The sequence below is a fragment of the Rhinolophus ferrumequinum genome, chromosome 7 (assembly GCF_004115265.2).
Source record: "Rhinolophus ferrumequinum isolate MPI-CBG mRhiFer1 chromosome 7, mRhiFer1_v1.p, whole genome shotgun sequence".
Taxonomy (NCBI): Eukaryota; Metazoa; Chordata; class Mammalia; order Chiroptera; family Rhinolophidae; genus Rhinolophus; species Rhinolophus ferrumequinum.
The window spans coordinates 33,484,303-33,501,599 of record NC_046290.1 but is presented as its reverse complement, the minus strand read 5'-3'; the positions used below and the strand labels follow the sequence as shown (position 1 = coordinate 33,501,599).

The 17,297-nt window shown below is 38.2% G+C and overlaps 1 protein-coding gene across 7 annotated transcripts in view; it reads left to right on the top strand.

Moving 5' to 3' along the window:
- ARL15 (ADP ribosylation factor like GTPase 15) overlaps nucleotides 1-17,297 on the top strand; it is a 379,903-nt gene that overhangs the window by 176,734 nt on the left and 185,872 nt on the right. The gene's annotated exons all lie outside the window — the stretch shown is intronic.

Sequence of the window (17,297 nt, the reverse complement as noted above, 5' to 3'; positions counted from 1 at the left end):
TAAATCTGAGCTGCTGTGCTGTTAAAATTTCTGTTCTTTGCTTTTTTCTTTCATAGGTGATCTCTCTTTTTCTTCTTTAAATTCTAAATGTCTTGATTTAGTCTCTTTTGTAGCTATCTCTTCTTGCTGCTGTCCACATGCCTGTCTCTGGTGGATTTTCTCTCTCCTCTGTCTCCCACGTAATGATGTGCTACTTCTAACATGCTCTGAGCAGGGAGCCAAGACACTGATCACATTTTTTTTCTAGGCAACTTTTCTGTGTGCGCCTGAGGGACTTTTTAGAGTGTGAAGTGTGTGAATTTTAGGATGCTAATTTGGGGACATTTCTGTTGGCTGCCCCATGGCTCCTAGTTTTTATCTGTGTTCTGGATAGTTGAGCTCCTGAGTCGGGCAGGAGTTATGTCCACTTGGTTCACACTGTATGCCTAGTGCGCAGGACTATGTTATGTACATAGAAGCCACTCAATAAATATTTGCTAGCTAATTGAATGAATCAACAATATAAATCTGATGACTGTTTTTAATGCAGCAAACTTGAGTTGATTGAAGATTATATGCTTGTTCCTATATTAGCTTCCTGAAATATCCAGAAGAAATGGTGTGAAAATACTTGTGCAGAGAATTGTCAGCTAGAGTGGTCAGTAAGGACTGGACATATAAAAGCACATGCATTATTACAAGTGTCCTAACACGGAAGGGCTATAAAATTTGCTCTATGATCACAAAAGATGGAGAAAGCCATTGTGTAAAAATAAAATTAAAGAAGGCTTTCACAAGGAGATTACTTTCGGATTTAGACTTGAAGTATGCATAGGGCTTTTCTAGGTATGCCATGCGTAGAGCAGGAAAAAAAAAAAGCTGCCAGATGAAAACATGGTGGCATTTCAAAGTGTCCAAGAGCTTGGCTGTTATACTGGGGTAAATTTGGCTGATTGATGATTGACCATTAGCAGTAAAGGGGAAGGATTAAGAATGACTCTTAAGATTCACAGTCTGGGTGGCTGCCAATCTCCAGACAGGGAATTCAGGAGGTTTGTTTGGGAAGGAATGCATGGCAAGAGTGAGTTCATTTGGGGACAGGCTGAGTTTGAAATACCTGGAAACATGTGGAAGAGAATAGACTTTAAGGAAGAGTATTAGCGCTCGGGAGAGATTAGATGAGAGCATCTGAACTGACAGTTTTAAGGATATTAGAAGTAGCTGAAACAATGTGAGTAACGACATCCCCAAGGAGAATGTATAAAGTGAGAAGAAAGAATTCTGGTGAATATTAGCAGAGGTAATTCTGAATTGGAGATCTGGGTACTCTGCAGATAGAGATCATACCTTTTCCATTTTCTTATCTCTTTAGTATAACACAGCCCAGCACACGGCAATCAGTAACACCCTCACAGCAGGGTTTCTTTTTTTTTTTAATGTTGCCTTGAAAGAAGCATTTTAAGAATGGAGTAGATGCTGTTTATGAGAGAAATGATGAGTTGCCCGTAAGACCTAGGGTAAGTTTTTTCCCCCTTTAGTTCATTAATCCACATTTTGGAAGTTTCTGTCTGGCTCAAAATTCATTTTTAGCATTGCGTTAGTTATCTATTACTAACAACCTACTAGAGACTTAAAAAAGCACACACGTTTTTCCTTGATAAGTTAAACATAGAATTACCATATGACCCAGCAATTCCACTCCTAGGTATATACCCAAAAGAATTGAAAACAGGTATTCAAACAAAAACTTGTACACCAATATTTATAGCAGCTCTATTCACAGTAACCAAAAGGTGGAAACAACCAAAATGTCCATCAGCAGATGAAAGGACAAAAAAAAAATATAGAATGTGGTATATCCATACAATGGAGTATTCTTCAGCCATAAAAGGGTCCCTTCTAAACTCACATTTTTGTTTGACAAATTTTAATTCCTTGGAGATGGTTAGACTGAGGGCCTCAGTTCTTAGCCAGATGTTGGAGCCAGAGGATATCTTCAGTTTCTTGGCACATGAGCCTCTCCAACATGGCTGTTTGCTTTATAAAAGTGTCCAAACCGAGGAGACAGTAGAGCTAATCTGCTATCAAGATGGAAGTTTCCGTCTTTTGTAATCTAATCACAGAAGTGACATCCCATCACTTTGGCCATTCTGTTGGTTATAAGTAAGGCACTAGGCCAGTCCACACTCAAAGAGAGAATACACAAAGGTGTCGGTACCAAGAGGTGGGGATCATTGCTGTCATCTTGGAGGCTGCCTGCCACAAACCTTAAGGGGTTACTGTTAACGTTTCTGTGAGACTTTGGTTGTTTACATCGGGATGACCATATCCTCTTCTTGACAGAACCTTCCTCATGTAGATTCAAAAGTCATTTACTGAGTGCTTACAACTTTATGGCAGGTATAAAGAAAGAGATATGGTCCCTGGCTTTATAGAAATTTAATATGGGTCATTCTCTTAATGCTTTCTACTCTTCTGCAGAAACAGTTGCTTAGGCATTGATGATTTACAAGGATATATGACCTTAGGTTGATTTGTCTACTAAGACTGTGTATGTGAGCATGTGTGTGTATTGAATGAAGTTTATAGCAAGACCATCATTTTTCTCATTAAGGAAGAAATAAATCTTGAAGGATGCAAACCAAAAAATGGGTTAGGGTGAATAGTGTGTTTTTCCTCTCTAAAAAAATGTGTTTTTTTGCGTGTGGTTTAGTCATGTGTATAAGAGAAACTATTCAAAATAGCAACAAGTCTGATAAATATGTTAAAAATATTTTTTGAGGACAGTGATCCCATGTCAGATTGTCATACTTTTTTTTTTTTTATACATGTCTACTCTATAATTGTTTTCACTTATCAAGAATAAGGGCATGAAAGGACTGATGTGTCCTCATTAGTCAACTGTGAGAATAAGTCCTCACCTAGTATCCGAGCTTTAAGAAAATTCAGCATTATGAACCTTAATGGATACCTAATAAATGTTTCCTCTCATGTAGTCTGTTTTCTGTCCTCAGGCAAATATGTTATTTAACTGTCCCAATCTAAATAAAACTTAGACAGTAGGCTGAGCATCATTTAAATTGCACTGTCTCTCTCTTTTCTTTTGAGTGGGTTCTTCGTGGGAAACTGTATTTGAAAATGAAGTGCTTGACCTCAGGCAATATTTTAAACTCATTTGTCTTCTCTTTGGCTAGTGAACTGATTTCCTAATCTTATACTGTGCCACTCTACTTTGTGCATCGCTCTTCCCTAGTGCTTGATGACACACACACACACACTTATATTTTAAAGTTAATTAAAATTAATTTCATTTTGAGAGCTCCTCTTGCCTCTTGAGATAATTAGAGATATCCCATAGCATCAAAGACGGAAGGTTGACAATTATTGAGTCAGTGATGTATATGTGATGTAGTGGGCTAATCTTGTTTTAATATATAGTAATTGTGTAAAAAAGGAAGTCTGATTACCTTAAGATAACATTTGAATGGTTCATCCAGCTTTGGTTATAGAAACTATTCATTTGGAATTGTTTGAAGTGGAGTGATCATGTCACTAGCATCCCCTTGATAATGGCAGTTTCGAAGCACATAGTGAAAACTTCAGAGAACAGACAAAAAGAGACTGCCCTGCTTAGAAAGAAGCTCAAGGAGAAAAAGAGTATTTCAGACAAGAATTAGGAAAGGAAAGGAGGGAGCGAGGAAGGGTTTTTTAGACTGAATAAAAATATGAGACTGCTTATACTCAAATCCAAGGTCAAGTAATTGACATAGTCTTTCATTCGCTTATTAATTGACTTAATCAACAAATATGGAGTGCCTGCTCTGTGCCAGAGTCTGCACAGACACCTGGGGACACAGTGGTGAATACTCCCAACAAGGAGGATCTTGGGAATTTTTAGCAAAGTTATTAGTAGTGCTATGGAGATAGTTCCTGGTGGAATTGGTATTTTTGCATAAAAGCTACAGAAAAGCTGTGAGAAAGGGGGTTATAAACACTTGCAAGAATGCCAGAGAATTACAGCTCATTTTGTACTTAGGTATGTTTGCTTTATTTCCTATTCATAACCAACTACATTGTACTTAAAAGTAGTCCTTGACGGTAAAAAGGAAAAAAGAACACTTGTCTGGAAACGGCAGCCGTTGCCTTTACCCATACTTCTTCAGCTCTCGCTGCTACAGCCATGTGAACCACTGGCTTTTTTTTTGATCATCCACATGTTTATAACAAAAGGGTGGGAAATATAAAGTGTAATGATTGTTTCGGGTGTATGTATGCCATATGTCTGCCTTGTAGACAAGTTTAACTCACACACACGATATCAGTTTGTATAATATTAGTGATCAGTTTGGGTTTTTTCACATGAAATATCTGAGTGTCACTTTAGTATTAAGATGATTATTCCCAGTGTCTTTGAAACTCTAGCTGAAGACGTCTATACTAAAGGAACATGCATATTCATCTGAAGAAGAGAAGCCTCTTCTTTAATGTTGGGCAGAAGAAATCTGGACAGCAATGCGAAGGAAGAAATGAAGTAATACAGAGTGCTAGAGGCTGAGGGAGGTCCAGGATATGCCGAGAGTTACTAGAAAAGAAGTCAGGAGCCATCCCCAAATACAAGACTTGGTTTGTTCCTGCAGCATTGGCTCTATTGGGAATCATAAAGGAACCTCTTCTCCTTTGGCTGTTCCTTTCAGTACCTGGTGGACTTTTACTTCTGTACCTTAGAACACAGGTTAGTGCAGTAGTTCAAGTTATAGGCCTAAAGTGGTAGCCAAATAATAATAGTAACAATACCAAGGAAATAATAATTAACACGGAATGAACATTTAGAATATTTCAAGCACTATGCCAAATGAGTTATCTCATTTAATCACTGTTATCCTTTGGGGTACCTAAGTATTATTATTTTCTCCCTTTTGTTGAAAGAGAAACTGAGGCTTAGAACATGAATCTGATTATCCAAGGTCACTAAGATGACATGTGGCAGAACTAGGTTTTGAACCCAGTGAGTCTGGCTTCAGAGCCCACACTAGTATTCATCACTCTACTGTCAGAGCCAGCCTGCCATCAGGACCGAGTCCAACTCCAACGCATTGCTTTGTTATCAAGGAAAATTGTGTAATAAATTCTGAAGACATTTTCTATTCTGAAAGTTTTGGAACATATCTGATCCCTAGGCTGACAGCCGCCCACATTTATTTATGATTTGTAAAGTACATTGACTTGTCCAAATACTTAATTCAAGTTATAATGTATATTAGCCTAAATTAAACATTGGCACCATTTCCGTAAAGTCTAGCCTGTTCCTCTGCCATTCACTATTTTATGCTTGAGCCAAACATGGATCCTGGCTGTACCTCTGTAATCAATAGTGTGACGACAAATAGAACCAAAGGAATAGTCCACAAAGAAAAACTTAAATCTTCCTTTAGGAGTTGTGATAAGCGTTTCCATCAAGAACAACATAGAGAATGTTAAAGGAAGAAAGGGTAAATATGGGTGGGATCAAGTAAATATTGTAGACCAAGCAGAATTCTCTTAAGGTTTTATAACACGAGTAGGTTGTATAGTAATAATTTGTTTTGAGGTCAAATTAATCACAGAAATTGCAGTTAGAGACTAATATTATACCTTGGAGCTTCAAGGCTTATAATCTATGACTCAAATTATTCTTTATTGCTCTATAGAAAGAGACATTAGATGGTTTTAAACTTTGTGAGCTGTGAATTTGTATTAATATAGAGCTTCATGTTAGCGCTGTCAATTTTGGCACACAGTTATAAGTTAAAGTTTATAATAAAAAGAAATACTGATGGGTGCGAAATGACTAGCTGTGCTAGAATGCTCTATAGCATTTCACAGTATTAAAGGATCTTATTTCACTCTGAGTATGTAACAAACACCTTCCACTTCAGCCAGAAAATTCCCATTTGGCTCTTCCCAATTTGTTGCTTTGGTCAATGGCAATTTCAACAAAATTATTATTGGCTTTTCTAGTCTGGCCATCAGATTTTCCAGAATACTACAAATGTACTTTGTTTTTTTGTGTGTTATGCCAATAGCTCAGGAATTAGTTGCTTTGTAAACATTTGGAGCTATGCAAGTTGTGATCATCTTGGTGTTTGTGGGTCTAGGAAGTCAGCCCTTGGGCTTTTACAGGAGCACAGAAGGGAACAATTCTCCAGAACTCTTCCCAGAGCTTTTTATTTCTATGCTTTCAGGTTCTCATGGCTTCTGGTTCTGTTGGGTATCAGGATAGGTTAAAGGGTCACAAATAGGATAGGGTCAAAAAGGATCACAAAGACAGGGTAACTTAATGCGCCTGTGTTCTTAGTACAGTGCTTACTTAGCACTTGCTGCATGATGGCTGCACGTTTCCAAATACTGAAACAGAACTGAGAAAGGTTAAGCAATGAGTAAAATTAAGTTTTATTGTTTATGTGTTTTAATTTCAGATGTTGTGTGAGAGATTCCTTGCAGAACTGAGTATGTGCCAGACACCTAAAAACTATATTTTAATAACTGTAAACCAACAAACTACAACCATCAACCAAAGTGATAGGTTATTTCATGGAATGAATTAGGTAAATTCTACTTTCTGCATTTGAGAAATCTGAATAAATATTTTATAAAAGATTAATCAATTCATTGAAAAAATAGTGATTGAATTCACACTGTGTCTAAGACTTTGTGTTGGATACATTTAGAGTATGGAAATGAACTAGACACACAAATGCCCAAAACTCTTATATGGCTCTTTTAGTCTAACCAGTAAGATGAAATATGCATTCAGATAGCATTACTACAAGGTGGAAAGAGGAACTAAGAGAAATAGACTAAAAGTTTCTATTATGAGCAGAACCAAAAGACATAGACTAAACATTTCTGAGAAATTATTTCTAGCTGGAAGATCATGGAAGCCTTGGTGGAACAGGTGACGTTTGATCTGGACCTGGAAGGGCATATAGTCGTTTGAATGTGCAAGAGCCAAGGGGAGAACTGACATGCTGGGAACTCCAGGCAGAGGGGATAACACAACCAAACACACGAAGGTGAAAAGCCTGGATGTGGTTCAGGAGAGCAAAGTTGCATTTGTGGAGTGTACAGGAGACTGATGGCGAGATGCAGTGGGAATGGCCAGTTGGAGATAGATCATGGAGAATTGCCAATGCTAAATAAAATAGTTTGGGAATTTTGAGTTATAGGCATTTAATATTTTTTAGCAGAGTAGTGGTGTATCTCGAACTAGTTTTCTGGACAAATATTAGTAATTTCATTGGATCACTGCCAGGACAGAAGTAAGGAGACCAGTTAGAAGGTCATTTGTGTGTCCAGATGGAAAATGATGAGGGTGTGAAGGGCAGATATCAGGTAGCAGGTATAGTCCTTACAGACAGTTGTTAGGACTTGGCATTGAGGGTAATGAAGTAAAATGGTGTTTTGAATAACATAGACATCCAGAATACTTGTTGAGGTGAGGGCAAGTAAGAAGAGGGCAATTGGCATATTAGCTTGTATAATGTTTAGAACTTTGTTTTGTAAAAGGTAGGCTGCGGACCACCTGCTTCAGAATCTCCTGGGAGCGTGCTATTTGAAGTTTAGATTCCTCGGCCGCACACATTGTAGTCATCTTTCTAGTCTCTAAAGCATGTGACCACTGGGTTAGAATTCCAACATAATGAGACCAAGGAGATTGGTATGATTCCTGTGTGGACCTTAATTTTGAGATTACACTCCCAACTCCACTTGTCCTATCTTTGGATAGGAGATAGGGTGAGAGTAAAAATAGTTCAAAGTAACAATTATATTCCCATTGGAATGACATGCCTAAATTTTAATAAATCTTTATGGTCTCTTTTACATATTAAAGACAATGAATATCTACAATTCTAAAACCTCTCTGGGGGTTTCAGTTCCTTTATTCCCTTAAAATGTATTGAGACCCCAAAGGCTTTTATTTATATTGATATTTGCTATTAAAATATCAATATTTATAAATTTATAAATTTATAATTATAAATATCGATATTTATAAATTTATAAATATCGATATTTATATTGATATTTGCTGTTAAAAATTAAAGCAGATAAATTTTAAAAATATTTTTAAATTCCTTTAGAAGTACACATAGTAACTATGTGTAATGCCAGGTGGGAACTAGACTAGTCAGGGCGATCACTTCGTAAATTATATAAATGTCTAACCACTGGGCTGTACACCTGAAATTAATATAAAATAATACTGAATGTCAACTGTAATTGAAAAATTTTTTAAAGGGGGAAAAAGGTGAAAAGGATTAAGAGATTCAAATTTCCAGGTATAAAACAAATAAGTCATGGGGATGTAATGTACAGCATAGGGGATATAGTCAATAATATTGTGATAGTATAGTATGGTGTCAGATGGTTGCTGGACTTATCATGGTGATCACTTCTTTAGGTATATAAATGTGTAATAACTATGGTGTATACCTGAAACTGGCATAATGTTGTATGTTAGCTATATCTTAATAAAAGTCTTTTATAAATACATAAATGGGAAGTTAAAAAAAGTAACAATAAACCCATTACACAATGATGTAAAAAACATGTTTTTATGAAAAATAATTTCGAAAACAAAAATAGTTGAAAAGAATGGCAAATCCCTTTAATGTCTAGCTTGGTAGTAGAGGACTAGATTCTCCTATTTGCCTCTGCATTTAATATGTTGCTATATGTTTTGGGGTTGAAACGAAAAAAATCCAGCTCAAGTAGATATGAAATTTGAAAAGGGAGGTTTATTTTAAAAGCCATTTCAAATCACTGTTGATAGTCTTATTTGATACTCCACTGAAGTCTTCAACAAGCGATAGTTTCTTAAAGTTCATTTGCACTGTAGAATCTGAAAGAAAGCCACATCAATGAACTTTTTGTACTCAGTTATATAACATCTATTGATCAGTCTTGTGTTGGTTTTATGCCATCATGCCTCAGTTATTTGTAAAATATTGATTCATTAAGTTATGCAGGTCTTCCAAATGTTGACACATTTCATTATAGATATCTATCTGTTGATATCACCACCAACCTCCTTGTTGAGAAACTGTCAAGATCTCAATGGCAGAAACAAATTTTTCAGAATTCTAGTTTTGGCTTGAAAACAAATTTTTATCATTGACAGCAAATATTGTCAATTGTTTTCCTTGAAGTTACAGGCTTACATATTCATTTTCGGGCAAATGTCTGTCGAATACTCAAGTCTGAATAATCATAGTTTGTCAGTTGAAATTTCAAGTAAAAATGGAATTCCATGAAAAGAAAAATGGTTAGTCTAGCTCACAGTTCAGTTGCACACGTACTATCCTCAAAACAACCGTGTGCTTTGGTATGTAACAAAAATGCTTTTTGCCTGCTTCTCATTTAGTCACACAGAATATTGAAGAGAAAAATAAAAAAGGCATGTTGAAGAGCTAATTTAATAAAACTAAGACTTTTTACTGTTACTAAGTTTATTCTTAGGTCAAAATGGCTTTTATTCCTCCTGCAAATATGAGGTAGGTAGTTTAGGATACAGTGACTACTAGTTTGTTGCCACTACCTCTGTCTGTGCTAAGTTACAAGAGTGTAATTCACCAAGAGTGCTTTGTACCATCTGTGAAAATGGCCACATGGTGAAAATAGCAAATAATGTCTTAGTATAATTATGAAAATACTGTTGATCTCCTGGGCCTCCTGAAGTAAAGTAAAATACTTCCACATAATAATGATTGTATTTTTTATGCTCTCTATTCCTGAGCCAACAGCTGGTCAAATGCCTAAATTGACACTTACATACTATTTTGGGTGGGAAGTAGCTGAAAGAGGGCCTACCCATAACTCCGTTTTCATGGGCACCAGACTGATTTTCAACAGCCAGTACCTTGAATTCTCTGCCTGGGAGCGTTCTTTGGCCGTGGGAGTCTGCTTTGCCTAAGTGCCTTAGGCAAGCTCGACGTGCTGGGAAATTCTTGCCTGGCCTTCCTGAACAGCCCTCAACCAACCACTAATGGGAGGAAGGTAGATAAAGACCCAACTGCTTCACACAGCCCCACCCCCCCGCCCAGTGCCTGGCTCCCAGTTTCAGCACCATTAAACTCATATTACCCACAGTGGTAGCTGGCTGGGAAAACGCTCCTTTTGTGGGTTGTCTCTTTCCCTGTCTCATTTCCCTACCCTGCCACTAGTGTTTCCTACATTCACCTTTCCCATTAACCATTTGCACGGGGGTGAGGGAGATCCAAAATAGGCAGAAGGTATATTTCCTTTGCTGACAGTCTTACAGCCTTTGGGAGAAGGAAGAACTTTCTTTTTTTTTTAACTTCTCCGCACATTTTTTCATGGTGGATTTCTAATAAACATTGGAATACCTTGATAAATCTTTTCAAGCTATGCAGTTAGCCGTATTTCTAGGAGCGTATAGGGTATTTGTTTACTCATTTCAAAGGTTTATGAAATTGGGAGGCTTAGCAGTTTGGGCCTGTAGGAAGCTCAGGTATGGATAGCTAGTCCTGTCCACCATAAGTACAAACAGACAATGGGTAATAGACAGGGCGCTTGAACAAGACAAGACTGCCCCAGGTATCGTGCCTCAGGGCTCTATACTAACTCTCCACTAACTGCTGCATCAAGCCCGACACTCTGCCTGGCTTATAAAGCCACCCAGATTCTCTTTTCACAGTAGCCACTTGTCATTGGCTCAGACTTCATATTTCATGCTTATTTCTTCACGGTGTCCCATTCCTAATTTCCTCTTAGCTTATGCCCTCCCCATTGAAATGCCTTTTCTTCTCTCCTCCACAGTATTAATTTTAACTAGTCTTTAAAAGTCTCTCTTAAATATGCCCACTTGTCCACATAGAACACTCCATCCACTCCCATTTCATTGGAGCCTCTTACACTCTCTGGGAAGCAGTACCATGTCGTGTAAGAGAACACGTAATTTTGGGAATCACAGAGTCCAAAATTTGAATCCTAGATCTGCCATTCATTAGCTGGATATGGAGCAAAGTGCTTATCCTTTCTGTCCCAATTCCTTCATCCATTAAATGAGGATAATAAATGCTAAAAGGTTAAATGGGATGATGTGTATGAGCACCTGACGTGGTTAGTGTGATGTGGTGTATAGCTGTGGGCCGGTATGTGATGACTGTGTGTTAATCATCTATATCCTACATGGATGTTCGCAGCCAATTTCACTCAGAGTCTGAAGACGCTGGTCTCCTGTTTATCCTCTGTTTTAGTAGTGGTTCTCCTTCCATCATGCCGAACAAATTTCTGTTTTTCATAAAGAACTCACTGGTTCACATTTTTCTAACAATCTTTCATTTTCTAAAGTGTTTTTTGACTCTTTGAAAAGCAAAACAGAATAGTGTATCTCCCTTCAAAGAACTTGACTTTTAATCTTTACATTTTTATGCGTTGTAGTGACCATTTAGGGAGGGCTTAATTTACTCTATGATATTTTGGCTTTTTGTGTGTGCGTGTGCAAGTATGTGGGGGAGGGGGCAGTCCATAATAGAAGGTTGAGTTTAGATATGTATTTCTTAGTCCTTCTGAATCCTTAGTATTTCAGTTTTTAAAAACAGATTGAGTCTGTTTTACAAAAGAAAAGAGTCAAAGGAATCACCAATCAGAGACACTGAGATTCCATAGATGGGAGGAATAAAAATGAATTTGAAATTACTTTTCTCTTGCTGCTCCTTTCCTTCTCCTGCTCTTCAAACATTTTCTCTCCATGCTAGACACCATTCCTCTTAAAGTAATACCACCGAGGTAACCTTTGTTCTAAGGATGCATCCTTCTCTAAGATTTGAACACCCATTTACCATTCATTTCTCCAAAATGGGCTCCCGTTATGGGTCTCCAATCCCATTAAGTTTTCCAGAGGGAAATTATTCTTACCGTCTTTCATTTTTCTTAAGACCGTGGTAAGAGAATGGAAAGGAGACAATCTGTACTTCTGATCCTGACTCTGTCTGCTGTCACAGCGTGACTGACAGCAGTGGAGACCGTCATCCTGGTTAGCCTGTTGCATAGCCCTTTGGCAAACCGTCTTTGGACAGAAGTGACCTCACCTGCTTCTATACCAGCAAGGCTACATGCTTTTCCTTTTAGAGATAAGATGAGATGTCTATAACTACTCCTGTAAGCCGTACGTAATGGAAATACCTAGAACACACTGTCCAATGCAGTAGCCACTAGCCACATGTGGCGTTTTAACATTAAGTTAAAGTAAATTAAAATAAAATAAATTTAGTTCTTCCGTTGCACTGGCCACATTTCAAGTACCCAGTAGCCACATGTGCTAGTGGCCACTATGTTGGAAAGTACAGATATAGGATATATATATGTATCCTATATATATATATATCCTATATATATATAACATTTGTTTTTCATCACAAAATGTTTAATTGGACATCACTGGTCTAGATATCAGATTTTTTTTTCATAAGGACAACTTTTGAGCAACTGTTTTTATTGTTGACTGCTGCATATTCTGATTATTTTTTAGCTCATTGAGTCCATCTTTTAAAGAACAGCTCCTTTAAGGAACTTAGTCATAGCCTGTTAACTGACCTGAGGGGAATAAGCATCCTGTTGGCTGTAAATAATCTAACATTGGCTTGAATGATGGGCATTTGCTGTTTGCAGAATTCAGAGTCTTCATAATGTAGGGGTTGCTTCTGCTGCTCAGCAGTGTCCTCAAGGACTCAGGCTCTGTCTTCCCATTCGGACATCTTCACTATGGTGACAGGTCCCCTTCCAGGTTTTTAGATGGCTAAGGCTGCTCAGAGCATCACTTTATCACCTAATGGGATCCAATAGCTAGATGAGAGAGAAGGCGCTCTTAGGGCATCTTTCTTTTTATTGAGGAGCAAAATCTTTTCCCGCAGTTTCCAGCAGAACTTTGTTGAGTCCCAGTTCACCAGAACTGAATCATAATGTCTCTGTGGTGAGAGAGAGAGGCTGGCAAAATGAGTACCTGGCATTTTTAATTTCTCTAATGGTAGGCTGGCTCTGCTAGGAGAGAATGTAAGCACTATGAAAACTGAAATTTTGGTCTGTGTTGTTTCCTTCTGTGTCTGCAACACCTAAGATGGTGCCAGGTGCTCAGTAAATATCTGTTAGAAAAATGAATTAATGAATGAGAGAATGTTACCGAAGTCCATTGTGTGCTACAGATATGAGCCTGCACAATGGCAACAAGTTATACTTCTGTCTTCTCCCTCTACTCTTGTTGTGGGACTTTGTCCCAGGCTCTCCTGGTTGATTGGTTCTCAGAATGAACTCTTAGATTCCCAGGGGTTCCTTTACAACTTTTTGTAAGGCGTTATCAGACCTTGGGTGGTTAGGACATTTGGCATCACTTTTCCACCCAACGTCCCTATTGGTAAGATTACCCCGTTGTTTTTTAATCTAAATGTATGAAATACAGACCAGATTTGAGTTTGATGCTTAACCTTTTTTTCTAACAATTGTAATTTAAGTGACGCAGCACACAATTTTCAGTCATTGGAATAAGAGAGGCCTCAGATTGCTATTGCATATGAAGTTCTGTGTGTTACTCCTTTTGGATTTGATTTATGGGTTAGGAATGTTGGGATATAGACATCAAACAGGTGTTTTTGTTTTTCCCAGTTAGGCTCACTTCTCAAAGCACCTGTCAGCTGGGATGATGACACAGCCATGTCTCATTTTAATCTATTGACTAAGTTCCACTCTGCTGGACTAAACAATTGTGTACCACTCTTCACCCCACTGCTGGTTTCCTTGGCCCCAATCTGGGTTTATGCTTCAGCTGACTAAAGCCATTGTACAGGAGAACTGGAATTTGGAATGCCAGCCTCAGTGTCTGTGATGAAAGTTAGAAATGCTAAGATTAGGCAGATGACTATGTAGCAGGAGATTAAAGAAAAGTGTCTTTTACTTTTATAATAATGTATTATTCATATACTATGTCATATAAGGGACAATTTTTAAAGTTATGGTATTTCTATTTGGGTTTTTTTTATCTGCCAACACAGTCATTAGACTTATTGTCATTTCGTCTCAGTATTTTCAGGTACACATTCTGCTCCTAAATGTGGTAGGTGAAAATAGAGTTTTCCTGTTGGAAGAGATGAACTTACAGATTCGATTTCCAGTATTTCCCATGTATTTCCAATGGACAAGTTCCATTAAAACATGCAACCAGTATTATTCTCTTTGTACTTGACGCCCTAGGCACCCTTTAATGCTGTGACCTTATTTGTTCCCTCCGCCATATTTGCAGGCCTCACTGTAATTAGTATTACTTTACAGGATTTCAGTGTTTGAGCTAAGAGGAATAATGGCTTTCTAAATATTTCTTAAAGGTTTCAGTGAGACGTACAGAATAGGTACTTATAATACTATTCACTGAGTTAATTGGTTGGGAAATATTCTTGGACATGTTCCCACTATGAGTATTAATATATATAGACACATAGGTACCTTTTATTCTAACAGGTTCCTGTTTTTTGTCCCTGTTAGCTTTTGTGGTAGTAGAATTCCTTATTTGGCTTCATCATCTTTCTGGTCCATGAGCCTTCCATTTCAATAACATTAGACCTAACTATACTTTTAAGTGTGTAAAAGTGGCACATTATGTAATTGTTTTTGTGTCTTGGTTTTCTTATTGATAATATGGGAGTGATAACAGTAACTATCTCATAAGACTGTCATGTAAAACACTCAGCACAACCAACATTTTAAAACCACACTTGATCAATTGCACCTGTTGGTTGACTATGGATACAAAAGTTGGGCCAAATCAATGAAAGAATTCTGTGAGCATTTAATGAGCGCAATAGAATTTACAGTAGAACATGTTGCTTATATTCTTCTTATATGATAATTGTGTGTTACACGTTCTTTATGTTGCTAACATTTATAATAACCTTATGTATGGATACATATGCACACAATATCTTTATTTTTTTAGGCAGTCACCACCAGTTAACCCTGCCTCGACTTTTGCTCCTCAGTCTTATGGATGGTTCTCTAGCATATGGATAACGCCTGTTTGTAGCCTGTAGCAGATGCAATTGGTATCCAACCCAGATCTCCTTTACTGGGCCAGTGCCTCCATCTCCCAGCTGCTGCGGGTACTGGCTGCTAATGACTCACACCTGTAGCCTTCTCCAGAGGCCTTGGCTGACAGTAATTGCCTCAACCAAACATACTTGAGAGATTATGAGATCACGCCCCAAGCCTCTCCTGTTCCCTAGGGGTGGCTCATTGCCAGTGACTAGTCAGGGGCATAACAGTCTGGCCCCCTTGCCTTTGGACTGGACACTTCTCTAGTTCAGGGCACACTCTAGAGCTCCTATTGGATCAAGCTGTAGCTAAATTTCTGAAACCATATCTTTGCTTAGCTCCTTCCCCCATGGTAGCTTTATTCTTTCACTTCTGGTTTCTCCTGACAGCACTCTGTCTCTATCAGGTTGTCTATAATCAGGTGTACAAGAAATGCCATCACAAGTGCCGTATCTAGGGAACCTGCCCTAAGATGTTGCTCATCTTGGTACGCCTGTTATTTCTTAGTTCCACCATCACCTTTGCAACTGAGTCCCAATATTAAATAATCTACAGCATAAATTCTTTTCTTTCTTGGACCCTGCTCACATCCCGTGTCTTTCCATATAAGGTTACTCAACATCAAATGCCCTTGACCTTCTTATATCCCTGGTTATTTCAGTATACTACTATGATGGATAGCCCAGATTTTAGAGTCTGAAAATTAGTTTCAAAGGTGAGTCAGTTACACATCCCTTTTAGGATTGTTGCGAGAGTTAGATGAGCTCTTATTTTGAAAACACTTAGCATTGTGCCTGTAATGTAGGAAGTGCTTCATAAACGGTAGCTGTTTGGTTATTGATGTTACTTTTTTAAGAGACTCACCCACTCTAGGTGAGATGCCTCATTTCTTGTTCCCACAGCACCTTAGAATACCTCTGTCTCAGTGCTTTATTATCCTGTATTCTAATCTTTGGATTTCTTTTCTACTTTTCCCAGAAGAAACAGGAGCTGCTCGGTGTTATCCAGTCGTGTGTTGGCTCTTCAGGAGAAAAAAATACCTGACATATAGCTTTTTTAATGTTCATGGTGAAAATACTCCTACCCTATCCAATTTCAAGCTACCAATACGATGACCTTGAACACAGAATTGGGAAGAGATGCGCACAATTGGCTCTTGCCACTCAGGGCACACCAGCTCCATTTACCACTCTTTGTATCACTAATACTTAGCACATTATGTCCAACCTCAGAGCTAGATGTTCAATAGATGCCTCAAATATAGTTATTAACTGGTTAAGACTTGGTCCTATGCACTGATTTGGTAAAAAATACCTTGCTATCTATTTTTTGTTATATACCCAATAAAGCCTGCCATCCCCCAACACCTTCCCCCACCCTCCCACCCCCTCCCACAAATTGTCATGAATCAAAGTGAAGGAAGCCATCATCATGATGTTGTGGGCAATGCATATGCCCTCCCTGGGCAGGTTGTTTCCTAACTCAAATGCCAACCTCAAGTTTGTGATTTAGATCTACGAATGGGGATTAGTCAGTTCACCTCTCTTGGCCTCAGTTTCCTCAAAGAGTTGGACTGGACAGTCTTTTGAGTTCCTCCTAGTCTCAAAATTCATAAAGCTTATTTAGTGTATAACTTCATTTCCTCCTCCTTTCATTTTATTCCTGTATTGAACATTTAGTTAAACATTGTGCTGGATATTGGAAATACACAGAGGAAGAGGATGTGGCCCTAAATGATGAGATCTCAGTGTCTTTTTTTATGAACATCCCATCATATCGAGACCATGAGTGTGCTCATTGCTGAGTGGGCTTATGCAAATGTACCGAGGGCCAAGATTTTAGTTCGTCATAAATTTCAGCACTTTGACACATACAGGTAGTGTGCTAATAGCTTTAACTTCATCGATGAAATTAAACAAGGCTGTCCTGGTCAGCAAGTCGTTCTTTCAGAAAATGTCACCAAGCTAGTATCAATGGTCCGGAGAGACGCCCCGGTGGACAGCTAGGTTACAGTGCTCGGTAGGTTTAAACTTAACTTCTAGAGAGTGTTGTTTATTAAGGACTATAAAGCAAAATCTGAAAACATTCTTTTCAGTTTAAGTGTAAGCAGTATTTATCCTGGTTCTTCCTCACATGTTTGAATAAGAAAGGAATGAAGAATGACTCTTAAACTTCTGTGTTCTCCTTCAAGGCCCCATCCACCTATGGGTACTGATGTCGTCTTTATTCTCATCGAACGT